Raw genomic sequence first — 21,416 nt, 5'->3', positions numbered from 1 at the left:
GAGGCCACGGGGAAGCTCTGCGGCCGCCGGCGGCTCAGGAGCTCTGTGGGCAGAGAAACAGGGGTGACACCGGGCTGGGGGCCCCGGGTGGAGCACTCACAGTCTTGGGGAGAGGGGACATGACCCCCGGGACCCCCCTTGACCCACTTGCACAGGTAGAAGCCGAGCCCCAGCACCAGGAAGACAAAGCCCAACTCGTAGTCCCTGATCCCCGTCTGCATCTTGCTGCCGGTGGCGTCCAGCGGCATCTCTGGGAGGCCTGCAGGCATCAGGACCCCCCAAAACTTCTCACTGACACCCCAAGCCTCTCCAAGCACCCTCCTGATTGCTCCCAGTCCACCCAGGACCCCCTGAAACTTGCCATGATCCGTTCCTCACCTCCCCAGGACCCACCAAAGCCTCTCCCATCCCTTTCAGAATCTCGCAACCCCCTTCCAGTCTCCCCCCACCACCCCAGTACGCCTAAACCCTCTCCCAGTCCCTTCTCAGCCCCACCAGGACTCCCCAAACGCCTCCCAGTCTCTTTCCAGCACAACCAACCTCATCCCAATCTCTGCTTTTCCATCCCCAATCTCCATCCAGCTCCTCCAGGCTCACTCTAGTCCCTCCCAGTCACACCCAGTACCCCCAAACTCCCTTCCAGTGCCCACCAGGACCCCCAGAACCTCATCCCACCAGCTTCTTCTCTGCTGAATTCCTAGAGGAAGACCAGGCCCAGCTGCTACCAGACCTTCAGAGAAAACTCCACCCTTCTAGAGATCACCACTTCAGCAGCATTTCATCTGCCACTCCAGGAGGAGCAGCCACCATTTTAACTGGACTAGTACCAACACCCTGACTCCTCAGGGTGTCAGGTTTCTGCCTCCATCACTAGTTTCATTTGTACTAATTGCATTTTTTTAATTATTATTTTTATTTAGTTTTTTTCCTGCTAAAGAACTGTTATTCCCATTCCCATATCTTTGCCTGAGAGCCTTTTGTTAAATTGTGGTAATTCGTAGGGAGGGGGTTTACCTTTTCCATTTCACAGGAGGCTTTTGCCTTCCTTCACAGACTCCTGTCTTTTCAAACCTAGACATGGGCCTTGTTTTTTTTCTATCCCTCGTGTGTGTGTTGTGGGCTCGGGTCTGGCTCTAGATTTTCTTGTGGGCAGGGCTGGCCCTGTTGGCCGTGCGGAGCCCCCGTGGTTTTCTGGGCTTGTGCCAGAGCGTGTTGGGGTGTGTTGAAGGGCGCTGCTGAGGGGCTGCCAGGTGCCTATGGCACACCGCCCTGAGAGCGCCCGGTCTCGTCTGATCTTGCAATCTAAGCAGGGTCTGGCCCAGTTAGTACTTGCATGGGAGACCCCCTGGGAATACTGGGTGCTGTAGGCTTCTTTTGCTGCCTGCTGGCCAGAGGGCCTCTGGTGCTTGGGTTTTCTTGGGCAGCCATGGCGAGGGGCAGGAGGGAAGGGGCACGTGGGCCTTGTGTGGTTTTTTGTGCCTTGTGTGTGTGGTGCGGACTCGGGTCTGTCTCTAGATCCCCTTGTGGGCAGGAGAGGCCCTTTTGGGCTTGTCGAGCCCCTGTGGGGTTCTGGGCTTGTGCCCGGAGGGTGGTGTGTTGGGCTGAAGGGCACTGCTGGGGGGCTGCCAGGTGCCCATGGCACACCGCCCTGAGAGCGCCCGGTCTCGTCTTATCTCGGAAGCAAAGCTGGGTCGGCCCTGCTGCTGCTGGGGGCAGCGAGGATGACGTTGAGGATGACGTCGAGGATGAGAACCTCTTGCTCCACCTGACCACCGGCAGGCTGAAGATGGTGGACTTTGATTCTGACATCTCCTTTAAAGCCAGGTTCCACAGGGAATTTGCAGATGGGTCCACACACAGGGGATGCTCCCAGATTTGGGCATTGCACAGCCTGGCTGGGAACCAAAGGTTCCCCCTTTGCTGGGGCGGATGCTGCTGATCCTTCAGTCGGCTGCCAGGCTGCTTTTGGCAGGGCTGGGGGCATGGGCTGGGGTGGGTACGAAATGGGAGTGGGCTCTTGGCCCTGCCAACAGCCCCCAGCACCCACCGTGCCCTGGGCTGGGGCTGTGTCGAGAGTTTAGCTAAAGAATGGCTGCGCAGCAAGGGACACGAAAAAGTTAAGTTGATGAGAGTGTGAGAATACGTGACTTGTAGCATGAAAACTATGCCCTTGAGAAACAGATGTTTTCTAACAAACTTGAGAAACAGATGTCTCCTAACAACCTTGAGAGACAGACATCTCCTAACAACCTTGAGTATACAGGTGTTTCGTTAAAAATGAAATATTGCTTAGTATTCAGAAAAGTAATCAAGTATAAAGAAGCAGTAACTGCAAGGCTTATCGCAAAGAGATATATGTGTTAATAGAAAAGTAACCAATCCTGAGCTTCGCTTTTGCAATATGTATGAACTAATTAGTGCTTGTATAAAGAAACTGTAATCGACTCCAATAAACTGAGACTTGTTGATCATGACAGCATGAAACTTGTTTTCCCGCGAAAATCTCACCAACATCTGGCGCCTGAACGGATGGGATCCCCCCGCCTGGATCTGTGAGACGTTTGCGTTGGGGTTGGGTCCCGCAGCTAGACGGACGGCGATTAAGCTCCACTACCTGGAGCCGCGCCCTGAGTGACCGCAACGGTGGGCTCAGCCGATACGTGCTGCCGAAGCCTGGAGAGGCTGCAACAGCGCTGACGTGAGTAATGAATAAGGCAAGCAGCATAGAACCTTTTCACCTCCTTTCTCAGACGGAGGCAATTTAAAGAGCTTTATTTAGATAGGGATCTCCAGGCTTCCGTGCAGCTTCTCTTTCATATTGTCTCAAAGAGAGCTGAAAAGGTTAAAGAAGCCGATTTGGAACAGTTGGTTCTGGGGCAAGAAACAAAGGCAAGCTGCAAAAGCCTTCGCTGATTTTTAGTAAAATCAAATGGCAAGAGCTGGGGCAGCTGCTTTGGGATGCAGTGATAGAACGTGGAGGCGGGAGAGAAGCGGTGCTGGCCCCTCGCTCCCCCGCAGCAGCGGCGGCGGCGGCGAGCAACCCAGCGCGGCATGTCAATTGTAGCAGGAACAAGCGATCACAAAACAAGATACAAAGGCAAGAAAAAGTTACAGAAAGCCCTTCCTCGTCCCTTGTGGAACGGGTTGGCAGAACTAAGGCAACGGGCTGTGGCAGAGAGCAGCAGGGTGCGGCGGTGAGCACCGGCCAGCCGCCCGGGCGGACCGCAGAAGCGGCAGCGCGAAGTGGCAGCGCGGAGCGGCAGGCGCGGGGCCGGGCAGAGCGGGGCCAGGCAGAGCGGGGCCAGGCAGAGCGGGGCCAGGCAGAGCGGGGCCGGCCGGCACCGAGCCTGAGGCGGCCCCGGGGAGGAGTGGACTTCGGCTGAGAGACAGAAAGCTCCTTGTTGCCGAGCAACAGCGCGAGGAGGGAGATGGGCGTTCCCGGGGGCTCGGCCGCGCTGGAGTCGGAGCAGGTGGGGCGCGGCTGCATCAGGGGCGTCTCCTCTCCCATCCCCACAGTGACGCAGCAAGGACGGGAGCGAGACGGCGCCACCCCCTCATCTCCCCACAGCACCCCGCTAAAGCCAGGGAATCTCAGAAAAACGGAAAGCTGGACAAGACAAACGCAGGTTCAAACCAATGTGGTTCATCAAGCGTTTTCCCTTTATTCAAGATAAGGCGGTAGTTTATATAAGCTTCCACATAGTTTACAGAAACAAAGACACTCTAATTGGTAGGCTAACATTGTTTACCTTTCCCTTAAAACGGCCTACACTTTACACCATAAAACCTATACTAATTCACACCCCGTGGTCCCCACAGTACTTTAAGACTATTTTCTACCTGCGCCACAACCCTGAATTTCTAACTGCGTCAGAGGCTTTGAGGGCCCCACCAGGCCTCAATCTGAGGCCTAGCCTGGAGTAGCTCAACTTTCACAATTCATGCCCTCTTTCTCTTAAAAATGCTGTAACAATTCCCTCTTTTTCTTTTGAGCTACTCAGGCTGGAGTGAAGGCTCAATGAACTAATTTTTGCACAAACGGTCTTTGACCCAGCCAGAAAAACCTGAAGAATTGAGCCAGTTATCAAATGAAGTGTCCATTTGGAGAACACTGCGTTTGGCTCGTTGAGTCTTCTGAGGCAATTCGAGAACCTGATGTATGGTGGGAGCAAAAAGCATCAACCTACCGATATAACATGGGCCTCCCCTAGCATTCTGAGGGACTGCTGACCAGGCTCGGTCCCCACAAATGAGGAAGGTTCCTGGGGGCAGTTTTTCCTGCACTACCTCTTGGAGTCGAATTGCTACAATATTCTAAATAGTTGTAATACAATGGTGATCTGGGAGACAATCAAGTGTTGTCATCTGTCAATTTTCCATTTTCTTGAGTTGGTTTGGTAGCATAAGATCCAAATATCAAACAGTAATTTCCTGGGACAGAACCCAAAGGACCAAATTCTTGAAAACTATCATCAGTAAATTTAAGGTTTTGCACAAATGCAACAGCTTGCGCTCCCAGAGTGCTATTTAAACTTATTTGAGCTCAGGTCCAAGTCTTGAACTCTGCCATGGGACCCAACGAGACTCCAAAAATTAAACAAGTGCGAAATAAAAACATTGAGGCCCACCACATTCTTCTCAGGTTCTTGAATGCCCTGTCTAACATGAAAGAAACAATCTTAATTCTAAACATAAACTATAACTTCTAATAAACTAACTTCTGATAAATCTAACTTCACACTTATGATATTTCAACTTATTTTTCTGTTTCATCTATTTTTAAAATTCTGTTTCTGCCTTTTCGTATCAATGCAGCAAGAGCATCTGTCCTGTCCATCACACGACTTCTTGGTTGGATGGGTAAAAACACTCACTCAAGTAGAATTTCTGTTGATCCCCGTTGGGACCTCCCTCTTTTTCTTTTGCCATTGAAAGACAATGGCAAGATGAACAGAAAAATCACAGGCATTACTAAAACTTATTAAAAACTTAGCAAAAAAAATTCTATAACATCATTAAAAACACACTTATAAAAAAAAACTCAAAGCCCACGATCTTCTGTGGGTGAAACACAAATCTTTGCACAATCCACTTTTGCTGTGCATCCTCTGATCCACTTGTGGAGAGATCAGTGCCCTCTTACAATTGAGAAGTTCTTCATTCGTCACTGAAATCCATTTTGATTCTGCACCTGTTAAAACACAAACAAACCCAACACCCCCACAGGGACTGGAGGGTCCTCTCTCAATTCTGTTCCCTAAAACTTGCATGAAGAAATGGAAATATCAACATCTTTGTTATAAACATGAAAAACATTAAGAACAAAACAATGCCTATAGTAAAGAAACTAACAACAAATAAAAATCAATCAAATAACACACAATCAATATTACATATAAAATCACAGTTACCAAGTGCTACACTATCAAATTGTCATCCCAGAGTCTGCAGCAGCTGAAAAACCTTAAAACAACAGAGATTTGGATAAAACATGTCCGGATCATGTCTCTCCAAAACCCCTTTGAGGCTCAGCTGTCCTGTATGGTCAAATTGTCAAGCCAAAAGGACTTGAATACTTCTTGATGCAGAAAACATCTGGATCAATCACACCATCCACGTAGAGCCAGAGCCTGGCCAGAGCTCAAACTCTAATTGGAGGATATGTTTAAAACAAAAGTCTTAAAAATAACAGTTATAAGTGAAAAACCTTATTATTAACAATTTATCAAAACATCAAATGATTGAACCTGTCTAAAATTTTTTTTCAAGACAAAAATTCTCTAAATACAACAAACTTTTTCTTCAAAAATCTGAGAATTTGAAGTCTGAAATCTTGAACCAGAACTTGGACTATAAATTTCTAAAAGATGAACTGCAGCTGCATAGAAAATTGAATAAAGAAAACACATGAGTAGTTAAAAAATCAAACACACAGGATCCTGAAAAACACATCTTACAATCAAGCACCTAAAAAAAAAACCAATAAAACATATGAAAACTGACTGTAAATATTAAAACAACACCTCAATATCTTAACATCTTAATAATAATTCTTATCACAAAAATCAGACAACTTACATTATATGATCAACCTATTAACAAGAAATGTTTAAAATAGTTTAAAACAATCTTGTCAAAGCATTCATATAACATTAGTAACAATCACTACTTATCATTACCTATAAAAAATGGACAATTATCATTTATCCTATTATCTATAAAAACTCAAAACCAGAAATTGTGAACTCAATGCCAACATTCCATCTGACTGACTTTTCGCAAATCTTTGTTTTCAAAGACATTTTTAGCAATTAAATCATTATTAACATTTCTATCTTTTTTTTTTTTTTACAGTAATTTTCATCCACATTGTATTTGAAATAACTTTGATTTGCATAATGTCCATCCCTCTTGGCATCATGGAAAACACTCAGTATTGCTATACTTTTTCATTATGTCTTCTGTCTCCTTGTGTTGTTGCTTGATAAAGCAGCTGCAATGATGTGTCCTTGTTGTTGAATTGCATCCTGGATGGTTGCGGTGAATGCTGCAGCTTGGTTGCTCTGTTCTGCGCGTGTGGCTCTGACAAGCATCTCATCGACTGGACAGCCCTGAGGAAGGGTGGCTAGGATGGTTCTGGTGGGTGGGTTAGCATTCTTAAAAGCAAGGGATCGGAATAAATGTTCCTGAACGTCTGGTGGCACGTCAGGTGCATCCTTTAAAGCAGCTGACAGCCTATCAATAAATTGTCCGAATGGTTCAGTGGCTCCTTGCTTTATGGTGGCATAGGATGCTGACTTTTTCTTGTCTGGTACCAAAAGCAAAGCTTGATGAGCCAATTGCTGTGACAATTGGTGCATTTCAACGGGAAAGGTAAGTTGTACCTGATTGGTTGCATATGGTCCCTGCCCAGTCAGCATATCTGGCTGGACTCCAAAAAAGGGGTCTCCCACATTTGTGTGTTTGTTGGCCTCTTCAATTGCCAACCGCCTCCATTCCCTTTCAAATATGAGAAATTGGGAAGGTGTCAGGAGCAGGGATGCCATGTTAGATGAATCACCAGGACAAAGCACATCTGCTGTGAATATATACTGAATGATGTTCCTGGCTGCTTCTGATCTGATCCCATAAGCGGTGACTGTCTGCTTAGCTGATTGTAGGATTTTCCAGTCATGGGGCTCCCAGATGGCATTCCCATTAGACACTATAACGGGACAAGCCAGGGAGCTGACAGCCTTCCAGTCACCGTCTAAAAGAGCATCCTTCACAACTGATGCCCATTGGGACTGCAAGGGATTTTTTAAAACTGCTGGCGATGTCAATTGCTGGCCAGTGGAAGGTTCCACTGGTGGAGCCTGACGATTTGAGAGGGTGGCAAGGCGGGCTATTTCTTTCTGTAACATATTTGGTCTTTGTATCTTGTTCTGTGATCGCTTGTCCCTGCTGCAATTGACAACAGAAAGGTCTGGTTCTGAGTCGTCAGAATCTGAGCTCGGTGGGAGGGGGCAGCGCAGAGCTATCGTGGTGGGATGGGAACTGGCATTTTCAGGGCTCTGCTCTGGTGTTGTTTGGGTGGCTACTTCTGCCATTCTGCTAGCATTGGGGTGCCCAGCCCCTCTAAGCCGCGCCAGGCTGCTGGCCGCGGCCGCCACCGCTGGCAGGTATCGGCGAGCCGCTCCTCTGCGTTTGCACGCACCGGTGGCAGCCGCCGCTGCCGCTGCGGGGGGGCGAGGGGCCAGCGCTGCCTCGCTCCCTTCTCCGCCCTGGTCTCTGCCTTGATCTCCGCCCCTGAGTTCCTCCTCCTGACTCAGCCCTGTTTCGTCACCAGCTCCGCCTGCCTCCTCAGGTGTCTCCCCGCCTCCCGAGGGACCCGGGAGGGTCACTTCCTGGTCTGCCTCATTCCGCGGAACCGCCGAGCTGTTAACATCCGCCGCTTGCGAGCACACTTCCGCTCCGGGCGCGGCCACATTTTTGCTTTTTCTCGCACCGGCCAGCCCTGCGCCGCCTGGCTCTGCGCTTCCCTCCAAACGAGCAACAACATCCCTGACAGAGGGACTGACTGGAGCTTTCTGCCCTCGCACTGGCCACATATTACAAACATTAAAAAATTTTTCAACCCGAGATGGCTTTTGAGCTTCTATCTGTTCTGATGTGGATTGCTCAAATGCCTGAATTGCAGCTTCTGCTGCTTTTTTCTCCGCGGCCATGCTCTGTAAGGTATGTAAAACTTTTTTCCAAACGCCTCCGAGCTCCAATAGTGTTTTCTTGTCTTTTCTGCCCTCTATCACTGCATCCCAAAGCAGCTGCCCCAACTCTTGCCATTCGGTTTCACTAAAAATCAGCAAAGGTTTTTGCAGCTTGCCTTTGCTTCTTGCCCAAAGGACCAGCTCTTCTAAATTGGCTTCTTTAACTTTTTCAGCTCTCTTTGAGAGAATATGAAAGAGAAGCCGCACTGAAGCCTGCAGATCCCCATCCATGGTGAACTTTCACCCTCTCTTTCTGTCCGCGGCTTACCTCCAAACCTCCGCGGGTTGCTTCGCTCTCGCTTTTCTTCGGCAAGGCAGCAACTCTGCTCCAGCTTCCCGGCCCCGGCCACGTCCACACCCGCCGTTCGGGTCCTTTGTGAACGCCGAGGTCTTCCCACTGCTCCAACGGACTCTCGCAAACAAACAACAATGCGAAGAGTCTTTTTCCTCCCGTTGGGAAACTGCCCAATTCGGAGTTTGGAGACTTCTGCTCCGTTCCACTTGATCCCCGTTCACAAAAAGTGAATTTGGGATCCCGGTCCCGTCACCATGAGGCGATTTGGACCTGAATTTTCGTTGCGCGACTCAAACCCGACTGCCCGTTACTCTAAAAGTAATTTGGCTGCCTTCTCGGAGCCTCCTGAGTCCCTGTTCGGGCGCCACTTAAAGCCAGGGAATCTCAGAAAAATGGAAAGCTGGACAAGACAAACGCACATCCAACCAATATGATTAATGCAACGTTCTCCGTTTATTCAAGATAAGGCGGTAGTTTATATAAGCTTCCACATAGTTTACAGAAACAAAGACACTCTAATTGGTAGGCTAACATTGTTTACCTTTTCCTTAAAACGGCCTACACTTTACACCATAAAACCTATACTAATTCACACCCAGACAACCCAGTGGTCCCGACAACACCTTAAGACTATTTCTATCTGCGCCACAAGCTCTGAATTTCTAACTGCGTCAGAGGCTTTGAAGGCCCCACCAGGCCTCAATCTGAGGCCTAGACTGGAGTAGCTCAACTTTCACAATTCATGTCCTCTTTCTCTCAAAAATGCTGCAACACTGTCCAGACAGGTTACCTACCCAAAACCCCCAAAACACCTACCAAAGACCCCAGAACCAGCAGCACTACCAGCAGTGTTTGGGAAACTCCCAGTGGAGCGCGGACAGGCCCCGCACAAAGACAACAAATCAAAAGCCATCCAGACCCAACCATGCATCATCCCAGGAGATCCCAGGCCACCTGGAGAGGATCCAACCCACGGAGGGACACAGATGGGAACACGACGCCAGTTGGTAACTGCTTTGTCCATTGACTTTAATGATAAGGATGTTTATCGTGTTCCCACAGGAAAGCATGGGCCAAAAGGGGCTTTTTTTTGACATTTTAATTATAGGTGACACTCTCCATGGCCCAGAGGAAATCTTTGTTGTTCCAAAAGTACAAACAGTGCACCCAGGACAAGAAATCTCAGTCCAGCTGTGCTGCACAGACTCACAATTTTTCCTTTCATGAGGAATTCTGATCGCACAAGCCTTTCTACTCCCAAAGAATCACAGGGAACAGCTTCCTCTCAACCCTACAGAATGTGGGCACAAATTGTGGGACCAAGTAAGCCTAACATCGAGTGTGGTCTATCCTACAGAGGAGAGAAGATCCACCTCCCAGGGATGCTGGACACTGGTGTGGATGTGACCATCATCGCTCACTCGGAATGGCCGACACAGTGGGAACTACAACTGGTGCAATTACACCGCTCAGGTGATCTCTGCATCCTCTCTCCACCCCAAAGTATTACCCAAGGGAACGTTTCTCATCTGTGGTAACCGACTATGGGATGGGAACCCCTTGCAGCTCCAGGGAGGTCCTTGTAGCCTTGGAAAACTTTCTACCCTTACTCCAAATATCACCTTGTTATGTAATTGGAAAAAAGAAAGCAAATTAAAACACTACAAAAGATCCTACACAGAATTTGATGAAAATTCCAATCCAAAATTATACGATGGAACAAACAAAAAAAAATTGCAGTCTCCCTCTTCCTACCCTGGGTAGCTGCAGCCCTTGGTGAAATAAATCACTTAGGGTGCTGGCTCAGCAAGCAAGCCAATGCTACCTCTGCCACCCTAAGTGATCTTTTAAAGGAAGAAGAAACCACGAGACTTCCTACTGCTAGCCCACGGACATGGCTGCCAAGACTTTGAAGGGATGCGTTGCATCAATCTCCCTTCACGCTCAGAATCCATCCACGCAAACATCCAGAAACTGAAGGAACTTGTGAAGGACTTAAAAGTAGAAAGCAACCCAGACTGGGTCAATGACCTTTTTGGTCAGAGGGGATTAATGGGATAGGGTACATCTTTGGCTAAGGGAATTTTGTGGATTTTCATTCTAATTGTGATTTTGTTAGCTATGTTCTCATGCCTTGTCCACTGTTTTAAAAGAACTATAGGGCACGCCTTTTTACTAAATACAGAAAGTGGAGTTGCAGCAGTCAGAGGCCCTGCAAGGCCTCCCTGGCGGTCACTCACCTAAGATAAGAAATGCCTAAGTCACGGTGACTGGACCAAAGAAGCCCCTCTTCTGCATTCAGACCCTTCTTATCTCTCTGTAAGGGTATTGGTCGTATTCTTCTCAACTCTGGGAATTGGACAATTTCCAACACACCCCAGTACCCCATATAAACACCCATTTCTATCCAGTTTGGCAGAAGAACTGTCACTGCATCCCTTCAGAGGAGCTGGCAATAAAGGACATCGCTGTGGAACCACATACAGCCTTTTCCTCTCTCTATCCCTGTGTGTCTGCCAGAGGCACTTGTGAGCACAGAGCGAAATCACCAAGAGCTGAACTCACAGAGCTGAAATCACTCCAGAGGTGCTCGCTAAGTTGCCTGTGGCTGGGAGCTGAGCCGAGGGACCCAGACAGGCTGAGCCTGACAGCGCAGCGCTATCCGGACACCCACGGCAGCGGCAGCCCGGGGGTCAGATGGACCCCTGGGACCCCAGGCTGCATTAACCAGGAGTGACTGGGATCACAGAGGAACCATAAAGGAAGTTACTGCAATAATACTGGGACTATCTGGGAGTGACTGGAATCATACTGGGAGTGACTGGAATCATACTGGGTGACTTGGAGTGACTGGGACCTTACTGGGAGCAAATGGTACTGTAATGAGAGTGACTGGGTTCATACTGGGATCATACTGGGAAGGACTGGAACCATACTGGGAGTGCCTGGAACTATTATAGGGGTGAATGGGAACACCTGGGAACATGCTGGGATCATGCTGGGATCACACTGGGAGTGACCGGGATGATACTGGGATCACACTGAGTGTAACTGGAAGTGAGTGGGACCATACTGGGGGTGACTGGGAGCCACAGGGCCCATGCTGGGAGTGGCCTGGGGGGAGCTGGGGGAACTGGCCCAGCTGGGGCTCAGGGTTGTTCTCCCCCAGGGCTGCCCCAGGTCCTGCTGCCACACCTGGCCCCACAGAGTTGAGGGACAGGGCACAGCTGAGGGACAGGGCACAGCCAGGGAACACGGCCTGGCCGAGGGACACTGAGCCCCAGCACTTTGGGCTGTTGCCCTTGGGCTCCCAGCACAGGCCCAGGGGCAGAATCCCCTCCAGAAACTGTTGTTTGCTTTCAGCTCTGCTCTGGAACATTCCCCAGGAGCCCCTGCAGTGGCTGCAGCCCAGCCGGGTGCCCGGGGCCACCAAAGCCGCTCCGGCAGTGCCCTCCTGCCCTGGGCAGGGCACGGAACACCCAAGGAAAGGCTCGTGCTGGGCTCAGGGCAGGGACAGGGCACTCCCCTGGTGCAGCTACGGGCACAGCAGAGCCAGCCTGGGCAAAGGATTGGGATCAATGTCCCATGGAATCCCAGCAGGGATTACTTCTCATTGCACAGCTCTCATTGGATTGGTTATCAATTCCAATCATTTCCCCATGGAATTCCCATGGCGGTGGGTAAGGGAGGAGATCCATCCATGGAATTCTCACCTGATTGGGATGAGAGTGAGATCTGGCCATGGAAATTCCATGGCAATTCCTGCATTCCCAAGTCCCCCATTCCTGAATCCCCCATTCCCATAGGAATTGCCCTTCCCCTCCTACACCCACCTTTGTGCTCCAGAGCCTCCCGACCATATCTGATGTATTTTGGGGGCCTTTCCACACAGGTGTGTCCCAGGTAATGCTTCATCTGCTCCACCATGATCCCTCTGGATTCCCAGCACCTCTGGGATATCCAGAGAGCACCGCTGGACACTGCAAAGCTCCCAGATCCCAGCAGGAAAGAGATGAAATCCCAGCCCTCATAGCCGTACTGGTGGGATCCATGGACGCTCTGTTGGACAGGAGGTCACAGCTGGAAACCCCCTGCACTGTGTGGAGACCTGGGAACAAGGAGAGAACAGACCCATGGAGTCGTGTCCCAGCCCCTGGGAGCCCCTTGGAGCTCCCTGGATTCCCATCTCAGCCCCACAGATCCCTCCCATCCCCAGAGATCCCATCCCAGCCCCTCAGAGTCCTCCATTCCCACAGATCCCAGCCCAGCCCCGGCTCCCCCCACTGCCCCTGCTCTGGTTGTACCGGCCCCGTCTCCAGGTCACTGTCAGCCACGGGCCGGTTCCTGTCCTTGAGCAGGGTCTGGATATCCCAATATCCCAGCTCTGGCTGTCCCAATATCCCAGCTCTGGTTATCCCAATATCCCAGTTCTGGCTGTCCCAATATCCCAGCTCTGGCTATCCCAATATCCCAGCTCTGGCTATCCCAATATCCCAGCTCTGGCTATCCCAATATCCCAGTTCTGGCTATCCCAATATCCCAGTTCTGGCCACCCCAATATGCCAGCTCTGGCTATCCCAATATCCCAGCTCAGCTCCCGCCCCCATCCCCGGTGTCTGTGCCTCCATCCGGCCCCGCTCGCTGCCGCAGCGCTCACGGGGGGTCCCGTCCACGTCCCCCACAATCAAGGACTGGGGGACCCCCGGGCCGGGCTCTGACAGCGCCACTTCCAGGAACTGCAGGGAGTGGAAAACTGGGGGGACATGGAGATTTGGGGGAGCTGAGGGGGCTGAGAGTTTGGGGATCCAGGGGGGTCCACAGGCCAAGGAAAAGGGGGACATGAAGAGATGGCAGAGCTAGGGAGGAGCTTCAGGGGCTGAGAGCCAAGGAAAGGGGTTGCAGGGACTGGGAGAGCTGGGATGGGGTGTCCAGGGAATCCTGTGCCCAGGAAAGGGGATGCCAGGGCTCCTGAGTGTAAGGAAAGGAGGAGCTGGGGGCTGGGAAAGGCAGGAATGGGGACCCAGGGGTCCCAGGTCAGGGAAAAGGGTGGGGCTGGGGGTTGGGAGAGGCAGGGGATGGGAACAGGTTGTGTTGGTGCCGGATAAGGGGGTGCAGGGGGGTCTCAGTGCTGGGCAAAGGGGTAAAAGGGTGTCTTGGTTCTCAGGAATGGGGGTGCAGGGGGGTCTCAGGGGTCCTTGAGCCCAGGAAAGGGGAGTCCAGGGTTTCCCAAAAAGGGGTACCAGGGTGGGGACACCCGGGGTGTTCGGGAAGGGGGAGTTCAGAGGGTCTCTGGCTTTGCACAAAGGTGGGGCTGGGGGCTGGGAAAGGCAGGAATGGGGGTCCAAGGTGTTCCAAGGCGTTCCAGGATCAGGCACACGGGAAATCTAGAGGCTGGGAGCAGGGAAAAGGGGAGCAGGGGGCCCTGATGTCCGGAAATGGGGGATTCAGGGGGGTCCCTGTGCAGGATAAGGGGAGCAGGGGGGGTCCCGGTGCCGGCAATGGCGATTCAGGGTCCCGGTGCCCGGGGTCCCACTCCCCCCTCGCCCGCCAGGAGCGCCCCCAGCCCCAGCGCTGGAGCCACCGCGCTGCTCCTCCTCACTCCCAGTATGATCCCAGTATGATCCCAGTAGGATCAGTCACCCAGGAGCTGCTCCCAGTATGATCCCAGTACAGCCCAGTCACTCCTGGCATCCCCCCACCCCTCTCTGCGTTCCGACCTGTCCCGGCTCCATCCCCGCCCCTCCCGCGGCTGCGGGGAGGAGGAGGAGGAGGGAGGAAGAGGCGGAGCGGCAGCGGGAGCAGCAGGAGGAGCGGGGAGGATGAACCGCGGGGCTCCGGCTCTGTCTGAACTCGCAGCACCCCGGGAGCGTCGCCCCCATCCCGCAGGTGCCCGGGGAGGAGGAGCTGGCCCCAAATATCCCGGGGCTCCCTGGGTTTGGGGTTTTTGGGGGGATGTTTGGAGCTGGCAGGGCTCCAAGGCCGAGCCGCAGCTGCCCTCGGGGGGACATCGGGGGTCCCCGGGAGGTGTTTCTGGGGGGTCCCGGTGCGGGTGGCGGCAGAGCCCCGGCGGGGCCGGGGGGATGCGGGTCCCCCCGCGGTGCGGGTTGGGCTTCCCGGCCGGGCCCTCCGAGCTCTGCCGGGGCCGCGTGGGGACCGCGCGGGAGCGGCGGGAGCGGCGGGGGGACCCCGGATTTGGGGAGCCCCGGGAGAGCCGCGGCTTCCCTGGGCGGGAGCGCAGAGAGAGGAGAGCCCCAGGAGCCCCAGCGGGGACCCCGAGAGGGGGGACCCCTGGCAGTGCCGGCACCCCGGCAATGGGGGTGCTGGGGCTGGAGGGGCGGCATGGCCGGGAAAGGGGTTCGGGGGTACCGGGGCCGCCAGGGGCTGCTCCCAGCAGGTGCCCAGTTCCTACCCTGTGTGCTTCCAGTTTCCTGGGCACTCCCAGGATGAGCCCAGTCAGTCCCAGTATCACCCTGCTCACTTCCCCTCCCTCCCTGCAGGATCCCTGTTTCTCCCAGGATGAGCCCAGTCATTCTCAGTCATTCCCCATTATGACGCTATTTGCCCTCAGCAAGTCCCAGTTGCTCCCACTTTTCTCCAGTGTGTTCCCACTTCTCCCAGTTGCTCCTAGTATAGTCCCAGTCACTCCCAGTATGATCCCAATATGAGTCCAGTATGATCCCAGTCTCCTCCAGCAGGGCCCCAGTCACTCACACTTGCCCCCAGCATGGTCCCAGTTGCCCCCAGCACATTCCCAGTGGCTCCCAGTGTGGTCCCAGTCACTACCTGCATGTTCTTAGGTACTCCCAGTACATCCCAGTTGCCTGGAACATTCCCAGAGTCTTTGCCAGGCACTCCCAGTTACCTCAGCATGGTTCAGCTCTCCCCAGTTTTATCCCAGTCACTGCCAGTACATCCCAGTTGTCACCTGCATGACTCCTGTCATTCCCAGTTGCTCCCAGTTGCTCTCAGTGTGTGTGCATTTGGCTCCCAGCATGGGCCTGGCAGCTCCCAGTAACCCCCAGTCAGGGTCCCTTGGCATGCACTGTAATCCCAGTATGATCCCAGTCACTCCCAGTATGATGCCAGTGCCTCATCCACTGTAATCGATACCTCTTGCAACAAGAACATAGATTTTGTGAGCTACAACACAAATTATTCCTACAATTTGAACATTCACTTGTAACCCAGCTAGCGTGTCCAGTATTGGGATGAATCACATAAAATATACAGTATAGTACTGATGGCAATTTCCCTTCTTCCCTGTACAAGCCACAGGCTGAGGCCAGGCTATGAGAACTCTTTGACTGAAACACTCCCGATCCTCCTGTTTGAAGTGGCAGTGTTCCTCTGCCAAGGAGGTGTCAGAGGCGTCTCAGGGTTTATTCAGGCCGGGCTTAGAACCAGTGATGCAAGCTTTGCCTTATTTCTCAGTGAGGTGTTATTCTTTGTACCTGCCTTGGATCATTTGGGTCTTCCCAAACCATTACCACCCAGTCCTGGTTGGAAGTCAATTTGGTATCACCCGGTTTAGATGTGATAGTCCATTCCTCAAGTTTCCTCACAAGTCCTTTGGTTTTGCTGGCATGAATTCACCCTCTTTCCGTGGTTTGGATTGCTGCTTTAATGGTACCTGGAAAGGATTTCTTAATAACACAGTGTTAAAAGAAAAACAATACTGCATGAACTTGTACCATTAGTTTTCTTTAAAACTTTCTGAGTTTAACTAAACTCTTTTTCTACAGACACTTCTTCTTCTTGTATCCAGCTGTGTTAATAGCTGCAGAGACCAATTCTTCTTCCTGTGAGCTATAATTAGTTAAATAAAAAAGACCAGGCCAATTTTAACATGAGATGTATCACATCTCTTGCCTTTTACTTTTTGGGTAACATTTAACTGTTTTAGTCTTACAGACTTTAAGTCTTCAGAACAAAAGCCTTCTCTTCTTAACAACAGCAATCAGAAAGAAAAAAGAAATCTTGCTTAAGACAATAAACCACTTTGTGAGAGTCACTATCTCTGCCTTGATCTTATCTCTTCTGGTGGCCCTGTTCACAGCCTTGGGTTTAATTCTGTCCTTCCCCACTTCCCCCCCTCCTTGTTGTCACTCTGCCTAGCAGGAATGGGGGAGAACTTACAGATAGCTGTGGCTGAGGGGACCTTGGGGGTGTATTTCGCTCTCCCCTTCGCTCTCTTTCTCTCTCTCTCTCCCTTTCTCTCTCTTTCTCTTTCTTTTTCTCTCTTCACATTTCAGCAGCCACATTCACATATCAGTCCACTTTCTAACATTAATCCTACATCCTGGAGAGGTGAGTCTGCCAATCACCTCTCCCCCCTTTTTCAACTTCCTTACAAAGTAAATTACTTTTGTTATGCGTGTTCTGCAGGCCTGTAATTCACGGCACCCTCCACCAAGGCTACCAGCCACTCACAGCTGACAGTGCAAAACTAAAGACTTGGTTTGCTATCACAATTTTTCCATTCACAAGCTTGAAAAGGTTGCAGGAACAAAGTAAACAACAACTGACTTCCAAAGTGACCCTGCCTGCACCAAAACAAATTTAAGGCAATGCTAGTTAGTGCAATGCAATTTGCAACGAAGCCAAGGTTTGATTTGGGAAGGGCATCTGAGGACACAGAGCATGAGTTTTACAAATCTGTATTTTGAAGAGGGAATGGACAAAATATGAATAGAGTTGAGGGCAGGGGAAGGACAGCAAGTGAGGAATTTTTCTCTGCAATACTCTCTTTTCGACTGCCAGGAAACACTCTAACACTCTCTCCAAGGAGATAAAGAAAAGCTCATAAAAAACAATCTACATTACATATACTACCATTCATCTACATTTACTCACTTTTATTTTTCACTAACTCTCACATACAACAAGAAGATACTTTTTACTTTCAAACAGTCTACATTACGTATCTACACCCTGAGTGCTGTTGGAATGTTAATTCCTCAACCCAGCAGGTTTGAATCCTGGATGCTCTTGGGCACTCTTATCGCTCAATCCGGCACTCCACGGGGTTCCTCTTCTTCCTAAGATCCAGTCCCAGTTTCTCTGGGAGGGATTCTCTCTTTTTTTATCACTCCTTGGTCTCTTTACTGGCCGTTTTTCACATGAAAAAGACGAAAAGCAGCATGAGAGACTATAGCAATCACTTGGCAAGTCTGGGATACCCAGCAGCTTCTGTCACACACATTCATTCCCCCCTTATCCGCCCCATCCCAACAAATACTCACCTATCCTTTGTCCTTGGGTCTTGGTTCTTCGTGTACACTTTAGTCTTGGGGCTAATTACTGTGGTTTTAGGGAATGCTTTCCCTTTTCTTTGTTTTATTGTCTCCTTTTGCCCATAGATCATAACCTGTGTCTGGTCACACACCAGGGGAACAGAGCAAGGCTGCCTAAATAGGGCAGGACCCGTCTTCCTCACCCTGACTCTCCAAGGCCCCGGCAGAGAGGTGTTAAAAACCATCCTTTGCTACCATAATTGTGAAAAACGCCAATCACTTGGCTGTTAATTTTTTAATAATAATAACATGGTTATTAAAATAGTAATACAATTAGAGTAATAAAAATTTAGAGTTAGGACAATTACAAGACAATAAAAAGCAAAGAATTAAGGATGTCCAGATGCTCTGGGGCACTTAAGCCACAACAAGCATACCTTGTGAACAAAGGAATCACCCTTAAAACTACACTATTGCATATTCATATATCCTTCATGGTTATGCATACATTCTATTTAAAACAAGAAACTCTGTCTGTTATATGCCAACTATTTCCTTTAATCCCCATGGCGTCTTCGAGTCTGAGCAAGGCCTGAAGAAATTAGCTTCTTCTGAGAAGAAAACCATAAATTCTTCTTCCCTGGAAGATTTAGGTATTTTGTGAGGGTTATGTCAAAGCGAGTAACCCATTCCTTAAAAGAAAACCCATATATACAGTTTTAATTTTAACTACTAAACCTTCATTTTAAATACAAAACTACATTTACCATACTATTAAAATGTTAATACAGCACTACTATTCAAACTAACATATGTGCATTTTTCACCTTGGGCGTCTGGTGGAGTATCCCCGGAAAGTGCCCATCTCTGCAGGGAGACACGTTTTTTCAATTGTAAATTAGGTCTTTCTTTCTCTGTCATCTGTGGTTTCAAGACTTTCCCGGCTGGGTCTTCAGGTCTTTTAAAACTTTAAGAATCCTTTTCTACTAGCACAACTGACTTCGTGTATATTTTACATAATCACGAATTATTCCACAATTTATATTATAATGGGGCTGCACAGATCCCCCTGCAGCTCCGTGGGGATGCAGAGATCCCCCTGCAGGTCCGTGGGGATGCAGAGATCCCCCTGCAGCCCCTGGAGGAGCCAGGCTGGAGCTCGGGGATGCCTGAGAGGAGGCTGTGACCCCGTGGGCAGAGGGGCCCCGCTGGAGCAGCCTGGCCTGGCAGGACCGAGCCCGTGGCACAGTGACCCACGCTGCAGCACTTGGAGGGGGCTGTGCCCCAGGGGATGGACTCGGCTCGGAGAAGTTCCTGGAGAAGTCTCGGCTGGGAGAGAGCGCAGGGTGCAGCAGGGAACGACTCCTGTCCCTGAGCAGAGGGAGAAGCCGCGGGGGATGAGCTGAGCACGGCCCCATTCCCTGTCTCCTGCCCTGCCGGGGGAGGAGGTGCAGCTGGGAGCAGGGAGGCGTGGGGAAAGCTGCATTTAAGGCTCTGCACTGACTTCTCATCCTGCTCTGAGTCTTTGGAGTTTTCTGCCAGAAATCTCTCCCCTCCCCCGCTCGCCCACAGGGCTTTGGGCAGGTTTCCCTTTTTGGGGGAAATCAAAGCCAAGCACCGATGCACTAATGAGGGGCAGGAGAAGTGAGGCTCCCGGGCTTCCCGCAGAGCCGGAGGCACGGAAGGCGCAGGGCCGGGAAAGCCGTGGCGGGAGGTGCGGAGAAGTTTGTTTGTGTGGGCAGCTCAATCCCGCCTCGGGCCCGGGCCCGTCCCGGGGCTGTTGCTCATCTCCGGCTTTGCCCTCACGCAGCGCGGGGGGCCCTGAGAGCGCGGGGCGAGTCTGGGCCGTGCGCAGAGCCCGCCCCCAGCTCGCTGCCATTGGCCGCTGGTGCCGTCAGTCGCGGTTGCGGCGCGCTGATTGGTGGGAGCGGGGCGCAGCACGGCCCCGGCGGCGGGCTGAGGGCGGCCGTGGTTGGGCAGCGGCGCCATTGGCGCCGGGAGCGTCTGTGCGGGCCCGGGAGCGGCGGCAGCGGCCGGAGCGCGGTGAGGCGGCGTCGGCGGAGCTCGGAGGCGGCCCCGGCGCAGGTGGGAGCCGCGCTGGGTTCTGCGGGGGCTCGGGGCTGGCTGCGGGCGGAGGGGGCGGCAGGGGGCTGCGGCGGGTCGGTGGTGCCGTGTCCGGCCCGTGCTGGCCCCGGGCTGAGGGCGCGGCGGGAGCGGCTGCCCGCGGTCTCCTTCCCGCCGGGGCCTGGGCAGGAGCCGCTGCCGGAGCAGCGCTGGCTCGGCCCGGCTGCTGTGGGTAGGACAGAGGGGGCTGCCCCGCGGCCGGGAGCGTGCGGGGAAATTCCCGTCGCCGGAGGTTTCTGTGGCCGGAGGAGAGCGAGGAGTCCTGTAAAAGTGACTTTATTGCCGAGCAGGGGGAGAGGCCGTGGGGCATTTGCCGTGCGCTCTCTGCCATGGTTGTAGTCCGCAGCCTCCTTTTTATCCTCATTTTCCCGGCCGCATCTCCCTCTGCCTTTGCCTACGGGCTGAGGTCCTTGGAAGGTTCAGACTTCCCGATGCGCCTGCTGCCTGTCCTCGTTAATATGCACCCTCCTTTTGTATACCAGCCGATATTCATGGCTCTGTTAAGTCTTTGTTCTTCTCCTGGAAGTTCGGGGATGTAGCGGGACTTTGAGCAGCTGTCTGGGTCAATTTGTGACATTTATTGGAACTGATGGTTTCTTTCATTACTTCCTTATCTACAAATTCCTGCCCCTATCTCCCCTCCAATTCACTCATTGCCTTTTTTTTTTTTTTTTTTTTTTTTTTAATGTTTTCCGTGGGTCCTCTTTGGTTTTGGGATTATTCTCGGTGCCCTCATTCCCTGTCCTTTTGTAGCCGTTTGTGGATCAGAAGGCCTGGCTGCTACCTACATCCCCTGGCTCAGCTGCTGGATGAGCTGCACTGCCAAGGTGTGGAGCATGGTAAAAAGATGAGAGTTGCTGCGGCACAGAAGATGAGAAGCGGCATTCATGTAACCCCTGGTGTGCCGGGGAGCCACGAATGTGTGTCCCATTCCCATCCTTTCCATGTTTGGACCAATACATAAACTGCTCTCCTTTTTCGTTTGTTATCTTTTTCAGCACTTTTCTCTTGTCTGGTCTTTGCCAACAGCAGTTGGCGCCATTTAGTTTTGCACAAACTCCCTTTTTTTCTGCTCACAGATAATCTGATCTCATCCCCTGGTGAAATGTTGTGTTCCTCTTTCAGTGGATTGGTCGGCAGGAAGGTCAGGAGCTGGAGCTGTCTGGTTGGTTCTTCTTTTGAGGACAGCTTGTAATCTAATGATGCCATTGAAATTATAAATGGGTTCTCTGCTTCCTGATATGAATTGGTTTGGGTTCCCAGGGGCTGGTCCATGGTGTTGTAGGATTTGTTCTGGTGGCCCTTCATCTTTTCCCCATTTTTGGGTGCTCCCTGCAGCCAGGGCTGCATTAATTGTTCGCATTTTTCTAATTACATCATCAAATACTTGAATTCCAACTGATTTCCCTGGACTTGTTCTAGCAAAAGCCCCAGTGCTCTGATACACCCTGTACAGCACAGACAGTGGCAGCAGATGTTGGAGTGGGCAGAGGGATGATCTCCCCCTTATTTTAGTGA

General features: G+C 51.6%; 2 protein-coding genes and 1 pseudogene across 2 annotated transcripts in view; 2 read left to right on the top strand and 1 right to left on the bottom strand.

Annotated features, from left to right (window-relative positions):
• Nucleotides 1-21,416, bottom strand: part of LOC140681477 (uncharacterized) — a 472,703-nt gene that overhangs the window by 59,907 nt on the left and 391,380 nt on the right.
• Nucleotides 1-21,416, top strand: part of LOC140681465 (uncharacterized) — a 32,033-nt gene that overhangs the window by 3,798 nt on the left and 6,819 nt on the right. The window lies entirely within an intron of this gene.
• Nucleotides 1,253-1,370, top strand: LOC140681505 (5S ribosomal RNA; annotated as a pseudogene).

The sequence above is a fragment of the Taeniopygia guttata genome, chromosome 36 (assembly GCF_048771995.1).
Source record: "Taeniopygia guttata chromosome 36, bTaeGut7.mat, whole genome shotgun sequence".
NCBI classification, from domain to species: domain Eukaryota; kingdom Metazoa; phylum Chordata; class Aves; order Passeriformes; family Estrildidae; genus Taeniopygia; species Taeniopygia guttata.
This window is presented reverse-complemented; position numbering and strand designations above follow the sequence as displayed.